Raw genomic sequence first — 24,533 nt, forward strand, 5'->3', positions numbered from 1 at the left:
TACCTAATAACAACACTATATGAAATATACTCTGAAATTCAAAGCCAGAGAAGTTAGTAATAATTTATGTACTTCTATGAAGAACACTTAAATCTTATGATTAACTTCTTAATAAGTAATCTCTGGTAACATTTCAGTGACCTGTCTCCTTAACATTTCTTTTTAATTTAACTAAAGACTCTTCTTTATGGGGATGATATTAATTAATCCCAGTAAGATGAAAATGGGGTTTCTGTTTTTATTTTATTTCTTTCACAGTCAATGCCATCTGGAGACTTCCGTATTGAAGATTTTCCCATCAAGTGGACATAGACTCAGGAATTTCAACTTTCGTCTACAGATATTGGGTCCTTCCCTATTCAAAGTGCTACAGTACCTATTGCAAGGTGAGAGGAGTAAACAGGAGCTGAGAGTGAGGGGTAAGTGAAGGATGCTGGAGTCTCAAACATTTGGAAAAGATTTAGAATAGTATTATAGGGGATTCGCTAGGTGGTTAACAAGATATGGATAAAAGGATATATTAAAGTTCAAGACAGATTCTCAAATAGTTTACTTCAGCAAGACTCAGCCACCTAAGGCTGACTTAATAGAGAGGCCAAAAGTGTCTCCATAATGTTTCTAAAATTGCTGACTGTGGGAAAAAGGCTGCTCAGGGAAGAAATGAATTAAAAAGGAAACAAAAAGCTAGGAACGTAGGAAAGGTTTTCAGCCTATAGCTCTCTAAGAGATAAGCGGATGGGGGGTGTATCAGATTGAGTAAAAATGGGGGCAGTGACCCAGGAGGTTATAGATAAGTAGAAGAAGTTTAGAGCTAGAGAATTTTAGATATCAAATATTTTCAGAGAAGAAGATAGATTCCATATGTACCTTGATGATCAGTAATTGAGGTAGATTACAGATGAAATATTATCTTCAGGCAATGATTGCCTGGTTTCTTCATTTGTTCATCCATGCATTTAATTAGACAGCAAAGATTTATTGACTCTAGAAGTAGATCCACTATTAAAAGATGGGCAAAGGACCTGAAGAGCCATTTTGCCAAAGAAGATATACAAATGCCCAGCAGGTACATAAAAAGGTGCTCAACATCACTAATCATTAGCGAAACGCAAATCAAAACCACAGTGAGATATCACCTAATTAGAGTTGGCTGGCTTCAAAAAGACAAGAGATAAAAAATGCCAGTGAAAAAGTGGAGAAAAAGGAACACTTGTGCACTGTTGGTGAGACTCTAAACTGGTGCAGCCACTATGGAAAACAGTATGGAGGTTCCTCAAAAAATTAAAAATAAAACTATGGTATATGATTCAGCAATTCCACTTCTGGGAATATATCTGAAGGAAACAAAAGCATTAACATGAAAAGGTATCTACACCTCATGTTTATATCAGCATAATTTACAATAGCCAAGACATGGGAACAACCTAAGTCTCCATCAACGGATGAATGAATAAAGAAGTTATATATTAGAATATATATATATATATATATATATATATATATATTCTAAAGGTTATTGATGTGGTTGAGTGGTCTGGCCATATATATTATATATATATATTATATATATATATATAATATATATATATGTATATGAAGGAAATTCTGCCGTTTACAGCAACATGGATGAAACTAGAGGGCATTATGCTAAGTGAAATAAGTCAGACAGTGAAAAACAAACACAGTATGATCTCACTTATTGGTGGAATCTAAAAAGAAAAGGAAACTCATGAAAAAAGATCAGAGTTGTGGTTGTCAGAGGTGGGGAATGTGGGAGGGGGAATTGATCGGATGAAGGCAGTCAAAAGGTACCAACATCCAGTTACAAGATAAATAAGTACTAGGGATGTCATGTACAATGGGATAACTATAGTTAACGTGGCTGTATGATATATTTGAAAGTTGTTAAGAGAGTAGATACTATGAGCTCTCATCACAAGGATTTTTTTTTTATTTATATGAGATAATGGATGTTAACTAAGATTATTGTGGTAATCACCTCACAATATACATAAGTGAAGTCATTATGCTGTACACCTTAACTTTATACAGTGCTGTATATAAATTATATCTCAAGAAAAGTAGAAAAATTAAAATATTAGATAGATAGATAGAAGTGGATCCAGGTTTGTGGGGCCTAAAGCACATGCAATTTTGTGGCCCTTAAGCAAAGAATATAAAAATACAAATATATAATTACAAGTATACAATTCAGTAAGAGCTTTGGAAGGGGCCCATGAAATTCCGAGGGCCTGAACTTTAATCTGAACTAGTATTTCAGTAAATTCACCCCATATTGAGTGCCTGTATTCTAGGTGCTGTGCCAGACACAGTAAATACCAGCACAGTCAGACTCAATACCTTACATGAAACCAGGGTTGAAACACGTACTCATGGACTTGCATAAACCAAATATCCACCATGTTATTCTGAGTAAGAGAAATGATTTTGTTTTCAATGGCAATAATTTATTGAGTGTCTTGAGCTCTAGGGATCTATAGGCCACACATGGGCATCTTTGGAATATCACTTTCTGTTACGTTCTTCATTAATGAAAGGACAGTGATGTTTTGGAGCTCAGGAAGTCTTCAATTATTCTTGCAATACAGCAGTTGAAATATCTTGATGATCCAATGTCTTTGTTTTATGCAATACTTTCTTTTTATTATCTTCCCCAGAAAAATTAACTCGTTTTTCCTTCCATCTTTTCTTTTCCTGTCCACCCCTAAAATGAAATGAATCAGAAGTAATGAGGAAGGAAAGAAAGATAAATAAAATCTTTTTTATAAACCATAAACAGTACGGCATTAAATAAACAAACAAAATATTTGTGGTGTTATCACTGTAACCTCTTTACCATTGCTGTTGAAAAAGAAAATTGTCTCAGATGTAATCTTACTTTATCCAGAAATCTCTCTATATCATGTAATATTTTATTAGTGTAGTAACAACAGTACTATTCACAGTAGTGGAATAATATTTTGCAGTTACAGAATACATCTCTTCAAGATAAGTGGGCTAACAATAGCCCTGATTTCATTGCTTATTAAAACAGTTAAAATAATAGCTTTCTGATTTGCATAAGCTGCAGATTAATGGTGTTTACTGAGCAGTGGAACTTGTACTGATATTCAGAATGCCAATGACAGGAGACATATCAAAGTCGGAGGCATCCTATCCTCCTGTAAACCAGTCACGTTTATTTTTGGCAAAATGATAAAAGCACATTAGCATAGCAACTCAGTCAAGCTTAATGCATAAATAATTAATTGAAAATCCAGGAGGTTCATGTAAGAATAAAGTGAGTACTTTATTAAAGCAAAAGTAACTTTTTAATGACCCATTTAAAACCAAAGACACTTGAAAAACTGGGCAGGAAGTTTATAGCCTTATTAAAAATTATAAAGTTGCTTTGAATATGTAAATAAAAGTTACAGAAAGTGATAATACCATTATAAGCTTCCACAGGAGGAATATCGATAGTTTTCATTTCATCGTTTTCCTCTGTCCCTTACACCCTCCCTTCTATCTATCTATCTATCTATCTATCTATCTATCTATCTATCTATCTATCTATCTATCTGTCTATCTATCCATCCATCTATATTCGTCATCATCATCATCTATCTAATCTACCTACTTAATCTTTTTCTATAATAAAAGGCAGCATTCATCCTTTAATGTAGACAGTTCTAGAGAAGGTCTGCTCTCTGTCCTTGAATACACCACCAGGGGAAGATGAACATAGAGTATCTGTAGTCGCAACAGTCTTCACTTCTTTCTAAGGCTGTTTCCCCGCCCCCCAGACCAACCCCCTGATCCTTCAGACATAATGAATGAACTTAGGGACTTGCATCAGATTCATTATCATTTGTATTTTATCCTAAAGGAAGAACTGAACACTTTGACAGAGATCAGTATGCAGAGAAATGAATACTTTCTGTAATGAAGTGTTGAAGGTGCCTGATGTCAGTAGTTGATACAAACACAGTTTTTTAAGGCTGGAAAGATTGCTCTCTAGATATTTATTTGTTCTGTCTTGGATTTTGCAATGGTGAACCAGGTCCTGTAGTTTTTGAAAGAAGGATTTAAATGATTAGCTCCTTGAAGGGCTTATCATTTTAATGTTTTATTCAAGATAGTTTTTTACCCTCATGAAGAGATAAAGAATTTTTAAGCATATGCTAATATATATGTGGGTTTGCATTTTGTGGTCTACCTGCTAGGCTTCAAAGTATACATATAAGTACTCATACAAAAGTATGATGTCAATTTTGAAGAATTCAAACAAATTCCAAATCTTAGCAGATTTTAGAACAAAGATGTGACAGAATGTAACTTATCATCCTCACCTTCACATAATTCCATCTCTTCTGTGAACATTCCACCTTCTGCCCTTGGCAAATGTAACTTATTCCTCTTGCTATTTGCTTCTATTCCCATGATGTTCAATGATTCAACTCATGTTTGGACTGTCTCTAATGGAACAGACAGACTTACTTTCTAACATAGCATTTATAAAGCATTTTGTACCGTTTTCTCAAGAAGGACAGACCATCTTTAGGCAATGAAGAGAATGCTTTCAATATATTATCTTATTTTGACTCACGAAATATAGACTGACATTAAGGATTGTTGTGTATCCGCATGGATGTAGGTACACTCATATTCTGTTTTGGTTTGTTTATTCATTTGATTGCATATGTGCTCAATGTAAAAAAGCAAAACGAAACAAAAACAATCCAGAGAGATTTAGCGAAGAAAGTAAAAGTTATTTTAATTTCTGCTGAAAGAAGACAGTAGATTAAGATAGCTGTCTCTAAAACCAAAAGCTCTGTTTCCTTTTGTTTTTAATATAGTTTTGGAAAATAAAAGCTGAGTTTGTTTCTGTGGGGAACCTCAGAATGAAGAGTTTTACAGGGTCCAGTATGTAAACTCTACTGGGACCAGGTCAATTTTATGTCATTGCGTACATAGTGCCTGGTTCATTTTCTGGTCCGTAACTATTCATAAATGTTGAGTGAGTGAATGAATAAAAGAATGATAAAGAATTTTGATTTCATTTTGAAGGTCTCTCAACAGAGAAGTATTATGCTTAGATTTACACTTTAAAACTATTTATCTTGTAATAGTATAGAATTTGGATTAAGAGGAGCTAAATGGGTGGTAGAGAGACCAATTTGGATGCAATTTAGGTAACTTAGGAGCCAAATGATGAGGAAATCTAAAGCAAGGAAGTGAGGGTAGAGATAAGAGAAAGGATTCAAGGTAGAGTTGAGGTAGTAGAATCCACAGAAATTGTCGACTTGTTCTTCGTAGAAAAAGTAAATTCAAGGGAAAAAGAAAGTCCAAAATTTCTGGCTTGAACATCAAACAAAATAGGGGGAAAAGTGGACAATGTTGGTTTTAAGTTTGAATGCTGTAACAGTGAAAATACACATCTGGAACTCAGGAGATAGCTTCTGGATGGAGTCATAGCTTTGGAAAGCCTAATCACATATGGTACAAAAGTTTTGCCTATGATGAGGAGAAAAAGTATGGAAGACAAAGATCAGGGTAACATCAGCATCAAAGAAGTATAGGAGCTTGAGACTTTAAAGGAACTTGAGAAGGAGTGAAGAGAGAATTAGAAAGAGAAAAGAGATTGTTCCTGATGTTGATAAATGAGTGGTTGATATTGTCAAATTCAGCGAAGCATGTAACAAACAAGTTGAAATGTGTTCAACGTATTGATTATCTTTGTCGGAGCTGTTTCAGTGGTGTTGTCGGGGTCAAAGTGTAGTTTTAGGGGGTCAATGTACAAATGGCTGGATGCAAGGGAAGATATGCAAGATAGTCCAGCCTTTGAAAGGATGGTTGAAGAAAAGGTTAATAAGAGTTCAATGTCTAGCATATTATAGGTTCTCAGTAAATATTTGTTGAAGAAATAAATGAGTACCTAAGCTCGGAGCAAGGTAAAGGCAACATTGTTATTAAGTGATGGAAGAAGCATAAATACATTTATATTGTAGGTTGAAGGATATGGCGCCAATGGGGAAGGAAAAAGATGTAAAATCATGGCATGGAAAGTGAAAAAAGAGAGGTCTCAGCACATATACAAAACAATTCACTTTGCATAGAAAATATCAGAGGTAAAGATGTATAGACACATTCAAATGTTAACCTATTAGTAAATGAGGGGCAGGAAGTTGAAAGCATTTATGTAATAGTATCTATTCTCTCTGTAAATTAAGGAGCATCATGCTAAGAGTAAGATTGGCAGGCAAGGGACTTAAAGAAATGAGATGAATGATTAGAATGACTTTTGGGATAATGGAAAATGGAGCCAGTCATGGACAACTTGGACTGGCCAGTACAGGACACCCAGGTGGCTTTAGATACCAAAAGTCTCGGCAGGGTGAATCACCCAGTTTCTGTGCTTTCCTCCAGCTATGCACAGCACTACGAGTATAGTTGCAAAAGGAGAGTGAGTGGATTGACTATTTCCTAGGATTTTTAGGTCTGGATCAATGGAAGGAGAAAGGTAGGAGGGAATGGAAGGTGCTGGTGAAACGGGTTTACAGTAGGATCCTCACTTGCGAGAGAAGAAAATAAAACCATAAGTTTCTTGAAAGATTTAGCAGTGATGAAATAGAGAAATTAACTGCATAGTTTCCTGAAGAATTACATGCATTCCAATTATGCTCTGATATTAAAAATTCAAAATTAAGATTCCTAAGATGGAGTATTTCCAGTGCTTGACAAGGTCCACGGGGTCACTGAAGTGGAGTGGAGATATTTATTGAAATCAGACACATCAAGGGACTGAGAGCCTGGGTATAGGATGTAGAATACTTGTGAAATGACCTGGGATTTTGAAAAAACATGGATTATTCAGAAAACCAATCACTTGTACATTTGAAAGAAATGTTCAGCAACAATAGTGATGGTTTACAATGTAAACAAAACACTTCTAAATGCATGAATAATGGTTGCTGCACCTGAATATTTCATTAATGTGTCTGTCCTAAAAGATTAGAATGTTATAAATATAATCCAGTAAGTGGTCTTATTTGTTTACATTGCCAGGACTTATTAACATTCACTCCTTTATATATATGTTAGTATTGTTCTGTTCATGTAAATGCATAATATAATGTATACAAATAATACACACATTAACTGATTCAGTATTCAAAGTTTTACCTCATTAAGATAGAAACTTCAGATGAATAAATACTTCTGTATATTATGTGTATATACATATATATATAATTTGGCTTCACAGATTATTAAAAATTGCTATGCTTATCTAGATAGAGTGAGTCTATGGCATTCTGAACAAACTGCCTACACACTTGGTAATTGTTACTTATTATGTGATTAATATCTGTTGTTTGATAAGAGTATAAACATGTCCCTAATAGCTGCAGTGAGGAGAATCCTGAAGGAAATGTTAAAATAAGGAGATTTAGTGTTGATGTGGGTACCATTTTCAAGAGACTTTCACATAGAGTGTTGCTGTCTATGGGCTGACAATTTTCTTTCACTCCACTTTTAGCACAGCTCTACACTGAAAATCTGACGAGCTCTTTCTACCTGTAAATCTACAATCTCCTGAAATAATATTTGTTCAAATAGCATCACTCTATTCTAGATAAAAATACCCCAGCCTTCCTCAAAAGAAATAGCGTTATTGCAAGCTTGAGCTTTTGAAAAAGTAATATTGTCTCCAAAGGAGTACACCGTCTTAATAAGACATATCTTTAAGACAAGGAAAAATGTACTTTTCAAATCCTACATGCGTTATAAACCACCACTTACGAAACCTTTGTTCTAAAGTGTTGCCAATTTTACCTGAGGCAGGCATTTTACTGCAGTTAAAAGGTCTCTAAGGATCTTAGGGAATCTTAGGTGAACCTGCAGGCCTGGTGGATATAATGAAAACTAAAGTTTTTGTTCTGTGAAGTTATCTCAAGGCTTTTCTCCTGGGCATTGAAACGTAACTTCCACATTGCTAGTCTAACTTCACCACGTAGTGCTGGCAGAAATTTTAGGAAGAGAAATAGCTGGTGAATGTAATAAACTAAAAAATAGGGCTCTCTTCTCACTCACCTGCTGTTCCACTGAAAGAATTGGTAGTAGAAAATATTATTAATGTAATTAAAAATAGATGTAGCCATCCATAAAAATGAGAGACCAGTGGTATTTTTAGAATCTTTTACATTTGCAACTTCTTTTGCTAGTTAGCTGTAGAAAAAATTACCAAGAAGATATCCACCAAGGTCAGTTTTTTCTCTCTCCTTTCAAAATTCTTTCCTTTCCTGTTCAATAAATCCAGTGTTTTACCCAAATCGACTGAGTAAAGCAGTTCACACCAGGGTGCTAATGCCTTTTACTGTATTGCTCTTTTCAGAGACATTTTCTGTTTATCTTGCTTTATATATGTGAATAGTTTTATCATTCCTTTGCCCCAAAATATATATTTTTTTAACATGTACTGTATGCCTGCTACTGTTCTAGGCCCTTGAAATGTAGAAGCAGACAAGACCTTACAATCCCTGCCATTACGGAGCTCACATTTTTTTTTTTCCCCCTGTTGGTCATTTTATTTATTTATTTATTTATTTATTTATTTATTTATCAACATCTTTATTGGAGTATAATTGCTTTACAATGTTATGTTAGTTTCTGCTGTATAACAAAGTGAATCAGCACTTTGTATATATGTATACATATATATGCATATATATGTATACATATATTGTATATATATGTATACATATGTGTATATATGTATACATATATATACAGGTATATATATGTATATACATATATGTATATGTATGTATACATATATCCCCTCCCTCTTGCATTGGAGTTCACATTTTAATAGTGGACAGAAAACACACAAAGAGATTTCATAATATACATGAACATGACCAAATGGTAAGTGTTACAAAGAAATTAAGAGGGGAAAAACCTGGAGAGCGGTTGCTGGGCTCTATACATCTTACCCCAAAACAAAAAACATAACCCAGATTTATTATTTTTTTTAAAAAACCTTAAATATCAACTTAAAGAATGTTAATGAAATCATTTTCATCCATTTTACGTCAATTAAAGTTGACACAAAAGGAATAATAACAAAAACACTTGCCATTGGGGAGAATGTGACAATAGTGTGCTAACATAGAAGTTCTAATGTTAAATTTGGTTCCCATTTGGGGCTAAATTTTTAATGGAGAAACTAATAAAACATCCTTATGAGAAAAAGAGGAGTTGTGAGGACAAAATGCTATTAACCTCTGGACCTCCGTGGTCTGATGTAGCTGTCACTGGTTGGCATGAACACTGAGTACTTCAAATGTGGCTGGTTCACGTTGAAATGTGCTATAAGAGTAAAATACACACTGGATTGCAAAGATTTACTATGAAAAAATTATAAAATATCTCAGTTGTTTTTTATGTTGATTGCATGTTGAAATGACATTTTGTATCTATCAGATTAAATTAAATATATTATTAAAATTAATTTCAGCTTTTCATCGTTGCGTATGATGTTCGCTGTGGGTTTGTCGTATATGGCCTTTATTATGTTGAGTTATGTTCCCTCTATATCCACTTTCTGGAGAGTTTTCATCATAAATGGATGTTGAATTTTGTTAAAAGCTTTCTCTGCATCTATTGAGATGATCATATGGTTTTTATTCTTCAATTTGTTAATGTGGTGTATCACATTCATTGATTTGTGGATATTAAAAAATCCTTGCATCCCTGGGTTAAATTCCATTTGATCATGGTATATGATCCATTTAATGTATTGTTAGATTCAATTTGCTAATATTTTGTTGAGGGTTTTTACATCTGTGTTCATCAATGATATTGGCCTGTACTTTTCTTTTTTGTGGCTTCTTTGGTCTTGGTATCAGGGTGATGCTGGCACCAAAGAATGAGTTTGGAAGTGTTCCTTCCTCTGCAGTTTTTTGGAATAGTTTGAGAATAGTGTTAACTTGTCTCTAAATGTTTGGTAGAATTCACCTGTGAAGCCATCCGGTCCTGGACTTTTGTTTGTTGGGAGTTTTAAAATTACTGTTTCAATTTCAGTACTGGTAATTGGTCTGTTCATATTTTCTATTTCTTCTGGTTCCATCTTGGGAGGGTGTACCTTTCTAAGAATTTGTCCGTTTCTTCTAGGTTGTTCACTTTATTGGCATATCATTGTTCATAGTAGTCTCTTATGATCCTTATGTATTTCTGTGGTGTTTGTCGTAACTTCTCCTTTTTCATTTCTGATTTTATTGATTTGGGCCCTCTCCTTTTTTCTCTTGATGAGTCTGACTAAAGGTTTATCAATTTTGTTTATCTTTTCTAAGAATCAGCTTTTAGTTTTATTGATCTTTTCTATTGTCATCTGTTTCTGTTTACCTTCAAAAAATACAGCTTCTAGAAAATTGCACATTACATATGTGGCTTACATTAATATTCCTAATGGCAGCACTGTGCAAAGCTCTTGAAGCCTTAAATTGGGAGTTAGCAAACTTTTTCTGTGAAGAGCCAGATAGTAAATGTTTTAGACTTTGTGGATCAAGAGAAAAGAATCACAGATATTATGCATGTAGTCATTTAACCATTTAAAGTACAAGTATATAAAGATGTAAAAATCATCTTTAGATTTCAGGTCATACAAAAATAGATGGTGGGCCAGATTTGGCCCATAGCTGACTCCCGCCTTAGATTATAGGGGAAAGATGAAGGACTTCAGAACTCTGCAGTCAAATATTGACTCTGCCACTTAGCCAAAAGGACCTTGGGCCAGACAGCTTCTAAGTTTCTTTTTCCGAGTGTCTCACTCGTCTCAAAGGCCAAAGCAGAAAACAGAACTATTCACTAGTGGCCACTGTTTCAGTTGCTCGTGGCTCAAATGCAATGAAAAATGGTGACCGAGTCTAAATAGATGCTCCTTTGAGAATTTTCAAAAACTCAGTTTTATCACCATTACATATGGTACACTGTAATTGCCATGCAAAGTTTTTCTATACAATTTCAAAGTTTCTATGAAATTTAGTCAAAATATTAAAAACTCTGAAGGGGAAATCAACTCATTATAAGCTTCCTTATTAACTAATTGAAACGTTCATCTGTCAGCATTTATTTAACACCTAGGTCTGGGTACTTCTTTATCACTCAAAGTGACTCAGTTATACTGAAGGTCAGTTGTTCAAACTAGAACTTCCCCACTCTTCTCCAAAAAACAATTATTATTAAAGGCTTGCCCTTATTATTAGTTTGGTTTTATGCTTATGTATGTGATATTATCTTACAGGGGAGGTAAAGCCAGATTACTTGGATTCAAATTCTCAGGTTTCCACACATGTTGTGGGATCCTAACAAGTTATTTAATTTCTCTGGTCTCAGTTTCATCTGTGAAACGGATACGTTAATAGTATTTGCTTCATAGAACAATTATGAGGTTTAAATCAGTTAATATTTATAAAGTGTCTGGCATGGAGAAAGCCCATGTAATCCGTTGTTAATTATAATTGGGAAGGAGAACAGACCTTAATGGTCTAAGACTTAATCGGCATGGTTGTATACCCCTCTTTTTAGAAAGCTTTATAAGGAATCCTATAATTTAAATAGAAAGTTTTCATTGTAAATATCCCATTGAAGATTGTTAAAATTTTAAACAAAAAGATATCTTAGAAAATTTAAAATCCAACTTTCCTACTTTTCTAATTAGAGAGAACTGAAGCTTAGAGAAGTATAGTGATCTGTTGCAGAATGCAAAACTAGTTAGTCACAGAACTTGGACTAAAACTTAAATATTCTGATCTTTGGCCTATTGTTTCTTTTGGTGCACAGTACTGACACAATGACATGTCTACAACCAAATGTGTCTATCGTTCCAAATGTTTTTCCTGACATATTTCAGGATCCAAAAGTTTAAAGAAAAAGAGGGAAAGAAGGACATATTGTGACTATCAGCCCAGGAATGCACATTCTTCCAGATTATAGTTACCAAACGTAGTACAGGATACCAGTTGTGCTTGAGTTTCAGATAAACAACACATTTGTTAAAACTCAGTATGCCCCCAATATTACATGGGATATACTTATCTGAAAAAAAAGTTCCTTGTTTATCTGAAATTAAAATGTTACCGAGGCTCCTATATTTTAATTTGCTAAATCTGGCAGTCCTATCCAGCCACAGATGATTTAATCAGTGAATGAATATAATTGGATTAGCAATTCTCATGTGGATGAGTAGGACAGAACACATAATCGAAGTTTGTGACTTTTTTTGAAGAAGGGATAAAAGTCTCATACTTGTAGAGGGCAGATATGATCATCATTACAACCTCATCTTTGACTTAGATATATTTGTGATGTTAATACAGTCACAGCTTGTTTTATTGCATTTCACTTTATTGCACTTCACAGATACTGTGTTTTTTACAAACTGAAGGTTTGTGGCAACCCTGTGTTGAGCAAGTCTATTGGGTCCATTATTCCAACAGCGTTTGCTCAGTTTGTGTCCCTGTGTCACATCTTGGTAGTTCTTGCAATAAACTTTTTCATTATGATTTTATTTGTTATGGTCATCTGTGATCAGTGAGTTTTGATGTTACTGTTGCAAAAAGCTTATAACTCGATGAAGGCTCAGATGATGGTTAGCATTTTTTAGCAATATTTTAAAATTAAGATATGTACATTTTATTTAGACATAATACTATTGACACTTAATAGATTTACAGTGTAGTGTAAATGTAACATATATACACTGGGAAACCATGAAATTTGTGTGACTCACTTTATTGTGATATTTACTTTCTTATGGTAGTCTAGAACCGTACCTCTGAGGTATGCCGGTAGTAACAATGGGTAATATTGAATGCTGTCCGTGCGCCAGACACTTTATAATTTCTTTATGGGTATTTTCTCATTTAGTGCTCACACAGTCTAGCTTGTGAAGTACTATCATTATCCTCATCATATATGAGATGTATAACTCAGTCTGGGCTTCTATCCACAGAGGTTTATTTTTGTCTCACGCCGTGTCTGTCGTGGTGAGCAGCAGTCTTGCTCCATGGAACCTGGTAAAGGGAGCGGCTTCCATCCAGGACATCCCGAGTCTCGTGGTACAGGTAAGAGAGATCATGGTGGAACTATGTTATGGCTCTTAATGCTACTGCTTTAAAATGGCACATGCCACCTTATCTCACATGTCATTGGCCGAAGCAAGACACACATCCAAGCCTGAAGACAATGAGGTAAGAGAGTATAATTCTCCCCCAGGATGGAGCAGCAAATATTTTGAGCAATAATACCATGTACCTGATGAGGAAGCCAAGGCATAGAGAAGGGATTTGCCCATGGTCACAAAGTAAGATTTTTACCTTGGTCTTTCTGAGTCCACAGCCTGTGTTTTTAACCCTCTACTATACTGTCTTCTTGTTATATGAGGACGACAGCCAGGGCACTCACCTACATCTGTTAGGATGAATACTGAGCATTTGGTCTTGAGAAGAGAAGACAGTGGGATTTGGGTCGTGCTTCCGGCTGCCTCCCCTGAGATGCCAGCTTCAGAGCTATCAGCAGGTCACACTGGGGACCTTGCTTTCTGCACTATGTACAATACTGTAATTGAAATGGAATGTCTTTTTCGTTGTATAGTATAGGGTTTTAAAAAATGTGTAAATGGTGTCCTGCAGTTTAAATAAGATCCATTAGCAAAGCCCAGACACTATTAGCCAGTGAAATGACTTTTCGGTCCCAGATGTTTGTACACTTCTTTCCCTGTGATTCTCATGATTGCCACTGAGAGGTTACACCTCCTTTACCAAGCTGAATAATACATCACACTTAAACTGACACCTCACCAGAGACAGAGTGCTTCTGCAAGGCCTCGGAGAGCTCGAGCTGTTGAAAATGAATAGATATTAAAATGAAATATTAGGTCACATAGTAGAACATGGCTTGTTGCATAAGAATGTTAAAATGATGTTATTGTCAAGTTGGAGAACACAATAAGGAGAAAATGATTATAACAGCTAGTAAAAAATGATGTCTTATGAAAAATTCATTTATTACCTTAAAGGGCTTGCTCATAATTGTAACCATTTTCCCATTGTGGTAACATAATGGAAAGATAAATCTTTTTTTCTGTCATGCTCAGGTAGGTAATGTTTTTCTTTTTTCTTTTTAAACATGCTTTCAAAACTCAGATCTATTTGCATTTCTCTAATTGATGATAGAAATAAATTTTACTCAAATCAGCATCAAGCGAAACAAAAATTTGCATATGATATTTCTGAGAGGAGATTCTGAGAACTCTTGCTTGATCATGTAATTTTACAAGTACATTTTACGGCACATAATTTTACCATAAACAGCCACTTTCCATTCAAGCATTTAAGTGATCCAGGGCAAGGTTTTATTGAAGCAGCATTTGAAAAAATCCCTATAGGTCCGGACTTTGAAACTTCTTCTCCTGGAAATGCATATAAACCTTAAAGATTAGGCTGACATTGAGCTCCACATCATATTATATATTCTTCTCCCCGTAAGGAAGGACATTTTTATTTGTGAGTCAATATGTTATGGGATAACTTGGCTCCTCTTTTTAAAAATAAGCCTAACATAGCTAACAATGCCAAGAAGTCTAAAGTTATGTGTTTTCATACATACACTTCTCTTTTGCTAAAAGAATATATTCATTAAAAAAAAAATTGTTTCCAGCATGTTTTAGACTTACTGGGCTTAAAGTGCTACACCAGAGCCCATGAGAACTCAACTGACGTTGGCTAAGAATATGAAGATGAGGATGGAACAGAGTAATTGTTCTCAACCTTAGCTCATGTTGGAATCACCTATAGAGATTTACAAACTCCTGCTGCCAGGGTTGCATCCCAGGGTTTCTGATTTCACTGGTTTGAAGGGCAGCCTGGGCAGCAGGATTTTAAGTCTTCCAGGCTATTCTAACGCACAGCTAAGGTTGTGAGTTCCTGGAATCAGAATCGAGGGAGAAGAGCACGTTGATCAAGAGTGGGACAGACAGGGATCTTGTGGAGGCACTAAAGGCCTCCTTCTTTTCTGGTAGAATTGCCAGTGACCTGTTCTTACTCCTTCTCCCCCTTCTGCTGGTGTCTTCCTCCACCTTTGCACTTTCTCTGTCCTGTGTGGAGTCCTTACTATGTGCCAGACAAAGTGCCCTATTTGGATTCACTCACTGAATCCTTAACACAAACATATGCTTCAGGTAATACTATTTACCTCTCTTTTGCAGAAGAGGAAATGGATGACCAGGCAGGTTGAGTAACAGGCACAGGGTTGCATCCATGATGGCTTTGTGCTTGGGTTACTATTTTAAAGGGATGAGCCCAGAAATGTATTCTATTCTTCTAATTACCCTTGTCTCAGTTGCAGAAGTGACCAACTCACAATTTGTATTTGAATTTGTGTTTGTGAAATGGAAATACTTTTGAAAGTTCAAAGAAACACTCCTTTTCCCGAGTATTCCTTCTCTAGTTTCTTCTGTATAAAACCCACTCAATAGGCAGCTATTAGGCAGGGTTATGTAAGCTATTCTGTTTATACACAGATATCCCTAAGTGGGGAGATGAGTTTGGTAACAGATTTAGCCACTACATTTTTCTGATACAGTAACCCAAGCTTTCCAAATTCTCACACTGATCTTCCACCATTGGGAACTTAGGTCAAGTCTAGTAAAGAGTGATAAGGGGAGCAATAATGATGTTTGAATGATGACACTATCCTTAGACTTCACGTGGACACAAGGAAATGAAGATGGATGAAAGGAAAGGAAAGTGCCAGTTCTCTAAAGATTCCTCTGCAGTCAGACAAGAGGAACTTTGCAAAGGAACCATCTCCTTCTCTTTAAGACTAAACTTGCTCCTGCAGTCATTCGCTTTGCTTTGTCTCAAGCTCTTACGCGTGTGTTTTGCACCACAACTTTGTACCCATTTATATTATTTTTCAATAACATTCTTGCTTTAATGCACTTCTATATAGTTTATACAACAAGCTATTTTAGAGCATGCACATGATTATAAGCAACTCATAAGTAGCTGGGGAGGCAAAAACTCCGTGGAAGGAAGCACAAGTCTGGAGATATTTTATGATATAATAAAGTGGAACACTGGTGTTGATGGATTATCAAGCTATTTGCCTATCTATCTATATCTATCATCTGTCATCTTTCAGGAGATATTATGGAACAAAAACTCATCTCCTTCAAAATTTGTTTTGTATCTCCTTAGGAAATTTTGATGCTTCAGTGTTACAATTTTATATAAGAATAGCACCAAAAATAGTTTATTTTAGTTTTGTGTCTCCCAGTTGATGCTGTTAACCAGTCAATGATCACTTTTATTCAGTGTGACCATGTTTGCTGCCAAAGAGGAAGCCACAAAACAATCCCCTGCTACTGACTGAGATTCTAGAAGTAGTGTCTTTAACCAAAGAATGAAAGTAATTAAAGATATAGTATGAGGTCATAAGACATATTTTATAACAAGTAACCACCAACTTGCTCACTGCCCTTAAACGTTACCTCAGAAATCAATTTAGTCCCGTGGGGCTTCTATTGGTCTGAACGTTTTGAAAATGCCTCTACTGAATGTATTTTTCACAATTACTGCATCATATTTTTTTCAACTTTTAGAATAACTGTGTACTTGAAAATGTTGGAATTTTTTTCGTTGGCCTGAATATGTTCAGTGATAAAAGCAAGATGTTATGCTAAATTTAAACAGCATAGTCCTATATGGAGGCATTCTCTCTCTGAATAGTGATTCTCTTTCTAAATAATCAAGAACTAGTTTGCACTTATAAGAAGAAGACCTGATTAGTTCGGGTTAAAAAACTTTCTCTGTAAAAGAAATGAAAGAATTAACTATGTGTATTGGAATTTATGAGTTATTCTATGTTCTTAAACACTGTCGTCTGTTGTAGTAGCAAACAGCTGAGGCCTCGAGTCCCTCTCTCTCATTTAAACTCTCAGTCTTCAATTCAGTGTGGGATAAGCATTTGCTGCATTCACAGGCATTCTCAGGAGTACTCCCCAAGAGATTTTGAGTATTCTGAGGAACACTCCCCAACACTCCCTCTTTTCACTGACAGGGTCACAATAGATCTAGGAGAGAGAAAAAGGAATTCCTCCAAGTTTTCATTTTCTAAATGACAAGTCAGAGCAGGTGCTTCCTTCGGTACTATCTTTGATAAAAATATAAGTGTTGCTTAAATCTTTGTCTCTTGTATTCCAGACCCTTAAGGGTGACCTGTGTACATTTAGGTCCAACTGATACACTGTCACTTATCTTTCTTGCTCCATCCTCTAAAGTCCTTAATTTCACGTACCTCCTGTTTAGGAGAGGAGCAGATATATAGCAAAGAGCATTCTACACACAATCAGGGATGCCAAATTATTTTAATAAGTAAAAGTGAATTTGATTGTAGGAAACTGCCAAAATCTTTTAGATTCACTCTTATAAAATAGGAGATCAAGTTGGGAAATAGGTGACTGAATATCTAGATGTGGTTAAAATATAATGGGGCTGGTTTAGGAGGCAAAGCCAAAAAGAGATTTAGGGTGGTATTCTGAACAATGAAAATTACATTGGAATAAGAATATAGCTTTACAAGGTAACTCTTTGAAAGGCTGCAGTCTTGTGTATAACTAAGCTGTGCAATTTTTCATGAAGAGATACATTAGTTCACAGTCAATCTTTTCATAACTCACCACATGATTGATTGATTGATCCAGTAACTATGACGACTCCTCTCGTTCTATGTAGTCATGTCTCTGACAATACAAAGTGATTTAGTTTGATCAGAAAAGTTTTGTTTAGTATTTATTTATAAACTTAACTAAGGTGAGTTAAGCTGAATAAATAGTGATGGTAGTCATGACAGTGGGAGAGTGTGCTGTTTCCAGTACTCTATTTGGATATTTCATATTATTAATAACCCTACATAGAATAAATCAAGTGGGAGCTTGGGGAGCAACATGGGACCCGCTAAGGGTACCCATGACCCTCAATGACATCTCAGATTTCTTTGTCCTAATAGCCAACAATTTAGTACCAAGGCTCTGGGATGATAGTAACTCATTTTTATATTGTTGGAGGTTCAATTTAGAAGTAGCGCATCTGAGGAGTGATGTCAGCCACTTGTCTGAATAAGCCATTTCTCGCTTGTATCCCTCCATCAACAACAATAACTTGACATTCATCCACAGACAGAAGTGCTTTTGTGGCAACTGTGGGATTGAGGTAGGAGACTGTGAAACTTCAAGGCAGTCCAAGGAGGCTGCAATGAGGAGAGTCATTTTGAGAAGAGAAATTTGCATCCAGGCAGCTGATTTGCTTACCATTGTCCCAGCTATAAACCTAGAAACAGCTCTGTACCCCTGGGCGACCCAGCTACAGCGTCATTTGGCTTTGGTTCTGTCATCAGCACCATACACCTCACCTCTATGGTGGGTAATAGGCATGCACATCTAATTTTCCAGGAGCTGTGAGGTGGAGAAAATGGGGGAGATGTTGGTCAAAAAGTACAAACTTCCTGTTAAAAGAGGAATATATTCTGAGGATCTAATGTACACCATGGTGTCTATAGTTAACAACACTGTATTATATACTTGAAAGTTGTTAACAGAGTATATCTTAAATGTTCTCATTACAAAAAAAGAGGTAATTATGTAAGGTGATGGAGGTGTTAACTAACCCTGTTGCAGTAATCCTTTTGCAAAATATACGTATATCACATCATTATTATACAACTTAGACTTACACAAAAATAATAAAGTGAGTCTCTTGTAGAGAGTAAAAAAAATTACATTGATATTTTAGATTTATAATTTCCTTTTAAAATGGCTATTAATAGTACCATATGGGCTAAACCTTAGTAGTTACTTTGATAGCTTTCTTACAAAAAAGCACTTTTTAAAAAATTTAATCTAGGCATTGAAATTCAATAGGGTTTCCATAGGTCAAAATGAAAATTGTGGTAGTGGGCAAGGCAGAGTCTAAAGTTTAGCTGACATGGTGAAAGTCAAGGAATAGAAGAAAAATGTAAAAACCCTTTTAGGTGAGAATTAGGCCAACCTGATATATCACTAAATTAAAAAAGTATTGTATTAAAGGTTTATTCTACTTTCCTAGCAATGAAATACTTTGAAGTTTTAAGTAAATGAGTCAAATTCAATATAATTACAATATAAATGTTTAGAGTATATTAACATTCTATAGATGCTATAGTTCCTGGAAATACAATAGTAAACACTATTGAATTTTTAATCACAGAACTTACCGCGTGGAAGAATACTTGGCTCATGTTAGTATTAACAGGCTAGCCAATCAGTTTTCAGCTATTATTGGTTAATTTGAAGATGTTCCCAGTCAGCATTTTTAAAAAATATGTATGGTTGGTATATCTATTTAGCTAATTTTGTATTATATTTTAGAGAGAAAATGCTCTGTATCATGTTTTAAATGTATCATTTTCAGGTTGGTGAGAAGAGGGATTTCTGTATAGGTTGTCCAATTAGAGGAAGCTGTAAACGTTCTAGGGTTTACAGACACTATAAACTCTTTAAATCATACAGATTCTTTTGCCCCTGGCAATTGGCTTTGGCAATTGTAATATTGATTTTGGGTGGGGCTCCTGAATCTGATCCAGCATCCCAGCTAATTGGAAAACCATACTTGTGATATAGCATGTCTTTAAAATGGTTAAGATTGCCGATGGTCTCTAAAGCGAATTAAAAGCTAACAAGCCCAGTTCAGGCATGTTTGACAGCAGCACTTAAAATGCAAAGGGAAAAGGAACAAAGTTGTATTACTCTGACGATGGCGGTGTATTACATATACCTATTTCCATTTTGAAGGAAACCTGAGGCATATGCGTCTCAGCTAATAGGCTTTCATTAAAGCGAAGCCTCCTTCTTCTAGTACCTTGATTAAATCTCCTGTACATTCCTTTGTGTAGGGTTTATATATGCAGTCTTTCAATTTGAAAGTGTTTTTATGATCCTGTAGGGCACTTAGGTCATAATAATTTTCTTTGTCCTCCCCAGTCAAAGCCATAATTTCCTGGCATCTCTTGTCCTCTGGTTATCTCTACAGCACACCCTGGTGTCTAATGAAGTAGGGTATTATTAAACTGAGGAGAGGAAGCTCTCGCACCTGTGACTCGGTCTCACTGCTCTAGATGGATATATCTAATCACGCAGACATGGCAGCAGGAGTCTGAGCTTTGTTACTTGTGTCAGAGACACCAAGGGCAGTTTCCCTTCATTTGCTTACTCAGCATCTAGATGAGACATGATAGGCAGCTGGCAGATCAGAATTATCTTCCCCTCAAGCAGATATCATGAGGTTTTCATTGGGAAGGATGCTTCCATTAATTTAACAAAGAAATTGTGACAAGGTCATAGGAACTTTTTGTGCCTATTTTGTGGGAAAATAATACTAATAATAAAGTTGAGGGTCAGGTTTAGTTGGCCACCAAATTTCCTGCCTTGGCCTGAATAAGGGAGCTCGCTCTGTTTGCTTGCATTTGTCACATAATCAAAATTACTGGTTCTTTAGGTTTTTCTTTAGTATCACAGGAAACATGGTATACATTTCTTTGTCCTCTAGAGCTTATATATTTTGTTAGCAAGAATTAATATTATATTCATTCGATATTTCATCTCATGTACTAGGCATGTAGTAGATGCTTGGAAAATATTGATTGACCAACTGGTTATTTGACAGACCCAAGACACTGTTGGTTTTATTAAATGGTCAGGAGTGTTGCATTGTTACCACTTATTCAGCGTGTGAAATATTTTGGGATGTTTTTGGCAGTTCATTTGATTTTTTTTTTTTAAATGCATGAAACCATGGAACATTTTAAATCTTTTTGTAACATTTTAAATTTATTTATTTATTTATTTATTTTTGCTGTGTTGGGTCTTCGTTTCTGTGCGAGGGCTTTCTCCAGTTGCGGCAAGCGGGGGCCACTCTTCATCGCGGTGCACGGGCCTCTCACTATCGCGGCCTCTCTTGTTGCGGAGCACAGGCTCCAGACGCACAGGCTCAGTAGTTGTGGCTCACGGGCCTAGTAGCTCTGCAGCATGTGGGATCTTCCCAGACCAGGGCTCGAACCCATGTCCTCTGCATTGGCAGGCAGATTCTCAACCACTGCACCACCAGGGAAGCCCAGTTCATTTGATTTTTATATATTCTTCAGTGTACTTCCACCCTCCAAATAGCTGCAAAATTTGAATATTTTCAATAGTTTTATTCAGAGATCAAATGTCATTTAAGGAAAGTCTAAATGATGAAGTTTTCATTACTCGTCTGGATACATTATATTATTATGAAGATACAACTTCTTTGGGGGAGTTTATCAGTTCGAGGAGATAGCATTTTAGTTCGGTAGAGTTTTCCATTGTTTTACTCAAAGCCTAGGAGAGAAACGCCTATCACCAGCCATGTGGATAGAAATATTGATTTGCCGAGAAAAGCTTAAGAACAACAAAAAATGCCCAATTTCATCTGTTGTAGAATGCATGCACTTCTTTGCAACTAAGCAGCTTGATTTGGTGTAACTTGTATGTGTATTAAAATGAAGAAATACAGAGGTTTTCTGCTTAGTACACTTTCTTGCTTTCTTGTCCTTTATATTTCATGAGGAAGTACCAATCCTAATATCCTTTATAATTTGTAGTTTGTATTAACAGGTAGGAACATGGTGTCTCTGCGTTTTACAGCTGAGGAAACTGACACTTCAATTTTTAATTTGTTTGGCTAAGGTCATTTAGCTGGTGAAGCTGGGAAGTGGACCACTTTTCTACTAGACTCTGATTTTTATAATGTTCTCTAAGTTTACCCAGAAACATTATTTCTTGGGTAATTAGTTCTTGGGTGTTGGATTTTTTAATGTTTTTGGAATTTCTCTGAGACATGAATGAAATAGTCATCTGAGCCTTGCTGAAAGAGAAAGACATGTAACTCTTCTACTCTACGCAGGCATCACGGCCACACAATCGGGTTTTCTATGGGTCACTCTGCAGTGCTGGTTAGTGCTGAAGAGGGCTAGGGCCTCTTATTGAGAGGTGGTGATGGAATTATTTTAATAACCTTTTACTCAACTATGGACAGCTTGTTTCAGAGGCAGCCTCCATGGAAAGAACTCCAAGAGGTGGTTGCTTTTACTCACCTGCTTTGTGTTTTGTACAAACAGTTTGGCAACTGGAAAATACACACAAGATGAAAACTCAGTAACTCCAGAGAGAGAAGGAGAATCTTAAGGAGAAATATGTTTCCCTTCCTCCCTCCCAGGTGCTATTGATCTCTCTTAAATCAAGACTTGAGTTTGATCTCAAAACTAAGGGTGAGAGCATTGTCTCTGACAAGGCAGACTTCTGCCCCTGGGCTGGTTATCAATCAGAATTGTGTTGCCAGGCTTTTAACCTCTCTGCCTTTGCTGCAGCAAAACATGGAATGCAGCAAAGATGTAACAGTGAGGAAAAATGTGAAAGACTCCTCATTTTCCAGCACTGGAATATTGTGGAATCTTGGGTTGTAAAGGAAAATTGTAAAGTTTTCTAAGCAATTCTCCACCGTTTAATTTCTAATACAGACCCTCCTAATTAGCTGAGAATATACCCTGTTTTCATTTCAATCCCACATGGTTTATAGGAGGCCAAAGAGCCTGAGCTCTTCTTCAGAACTAGTTAATCCTTGATTTTTCTGGGATGTACAACTTTAGGGAATTACGTGGTTGTAAATGCCATTTACTAAAAACCTACTGAACTAATTATTTTATTTTAATTTTTATTTATTTATTTTTATTGAAGTATACTTGACTGACAATACTACGTTAGTTCCAGGTACACAAGGCAGTGATTCAATATTTCTATACATTACAAAATGTTCACCACAAAAAATCTAGTTACCATCTGTCACCATTCAAATTTCTTACAATATCATTGACTATATTCCCTATGATATACATTTCATCCCCATGACTCATTTATTTTGTAACTGGAAGTTCGTACCTTTTAATCTTCTTCATCTATTTCACTCATTCCCTCACCACCCCCTTCCCTCTGACAACCCCCTGTCTGTTCTCTGTATCTAGGAGTCTGTTTCTGTTTTGTTCTGTTTATTCATTTGTTTTGTTTTTTAGGTTCCACATATAAGTGAATCATACGATATTTTTCTTTCTCTGTTTGACTGTTTCACTTAGGATGATACCCTCTACGTCCATCCATGTTGTCGCAAATGGCAATACTTCGTTCTTTTTTATGGCTGAGTAATATACCATATATATATATACATTTTTTTCTTTTTCTGTTCATTTATTGATGGTCGTTTTGGTTGCTCCCATATCTTGGCTATTGTAAGTAATGGTGCAATGAACATAAGGGTGCATACATCTTTTCAAATTAGTATTTTTGTTTTCTTTGGAAAAATACTCAGAAGTGGAATTGCTGAATTGTATGGTACTTCTACTTTAATTTTTTGAGGAACCTTCATACTGTTTTCCATAGTGGCTCTCCTTCACCACATTTAATGTTTTAGACTTTATATTTTGCATCTTTCTGTTTTTTAAATCTCTTAACTATTGTAGATGTATAGATAATTTTACTACTTTTGTCTTTTAACCTTCTTACCGGCTTCATATATGTTTGATCTACTACTTTACTATATACATGCCTTTACCAATGAGATTTTTCTAATGTTCGTATTTCTTGTTATGGTCTTTCCTTTTCCACTTAGACAAGTTCTTGTAACACTTCATATAAAGCCAGTTTAGTGGTGTCAAACTCTTTTAGGTTTTGCTTCTCTGAAAAAGTTTATCTCTCCTTTGAATTTGAATGATAGCCTTTCTGGGTTCTTGGTTGGTAGGTTTTTACTTCATCACAGTGGCATATGTCATGCCACTCCTTTCTGGCCTGAAGTGTTTTCACTCAAAAGTCAGCTGATTGTTTTTTGGGAGTTCCCTTTTATGTAACTACTTACTTTTCTCTTGCTGCTTCTAAGATTCTCTCTTCAATTTTTGCCATTTTAATTACAATGTGTCTTGTTGTGGATCTCTTTGGGTTGATCTTGTTTGGGGCTTTCTGTGTTTCCTAGCCTGGATGTCTATTTCCTTTCCCAGGTTAGGGAAGTTTTCAGCTATTATGTTTTCAAATAATTTCTCTGCACCTTTCTCTCTCTCTTTCACCTTTTGGAAAAGGTGCAGAAGTTAGTATGCTTGATGTTGTCTCAGAGGTATCTTAAGCTGTCCTCATTTTAAAAATTATTTTTTCTTTTTTCTGTTCCACTTGGGTGATTTTCACTACTCTGTCTTCCAGTTCACTGATCTGTTTCTCTGTACCATCTAATCTATTGTTGATGCCTTCTGTTGTTGATGTAAACTTTTTTTTCCAGTATGGTATTCTCCAGCTCTGTTTGGTTCTTCTTGTTAACTCTTTGTTAAACTTATCACTCTGTTCATTCACTCTTTTCCTGAATTTCTTGAGCATCTTTATT

General features: G+C 35.7%; 1 long non-coding RNA gene across 1 annotated transcript in view; it reads right to left on the reverse strand.

Moving 5' to 3' along the window:
- LOC309662439 overlaps positions 1–24,533 on the reverse strand; it is a 307,389-nt gene that overhangs the window by 239,352 nt on the left and 43,504 nt on the right. The gene's annotated exons all lie outside the window — the stretch shown is intronic.

This window comes from Balaenoptera physalus, assembly GCF_965194825.1.
Source record: "Balaenoptera physalus genome assembly, chromosome: 6".
Taxonomy (NCBI): domain Eukaryota; kingdom Metazoa; phylum Chordata; class Mammalia; order Artiodactyla; family Balaenopteridae; genus Balaenoptera; species Balaenoptera physalus.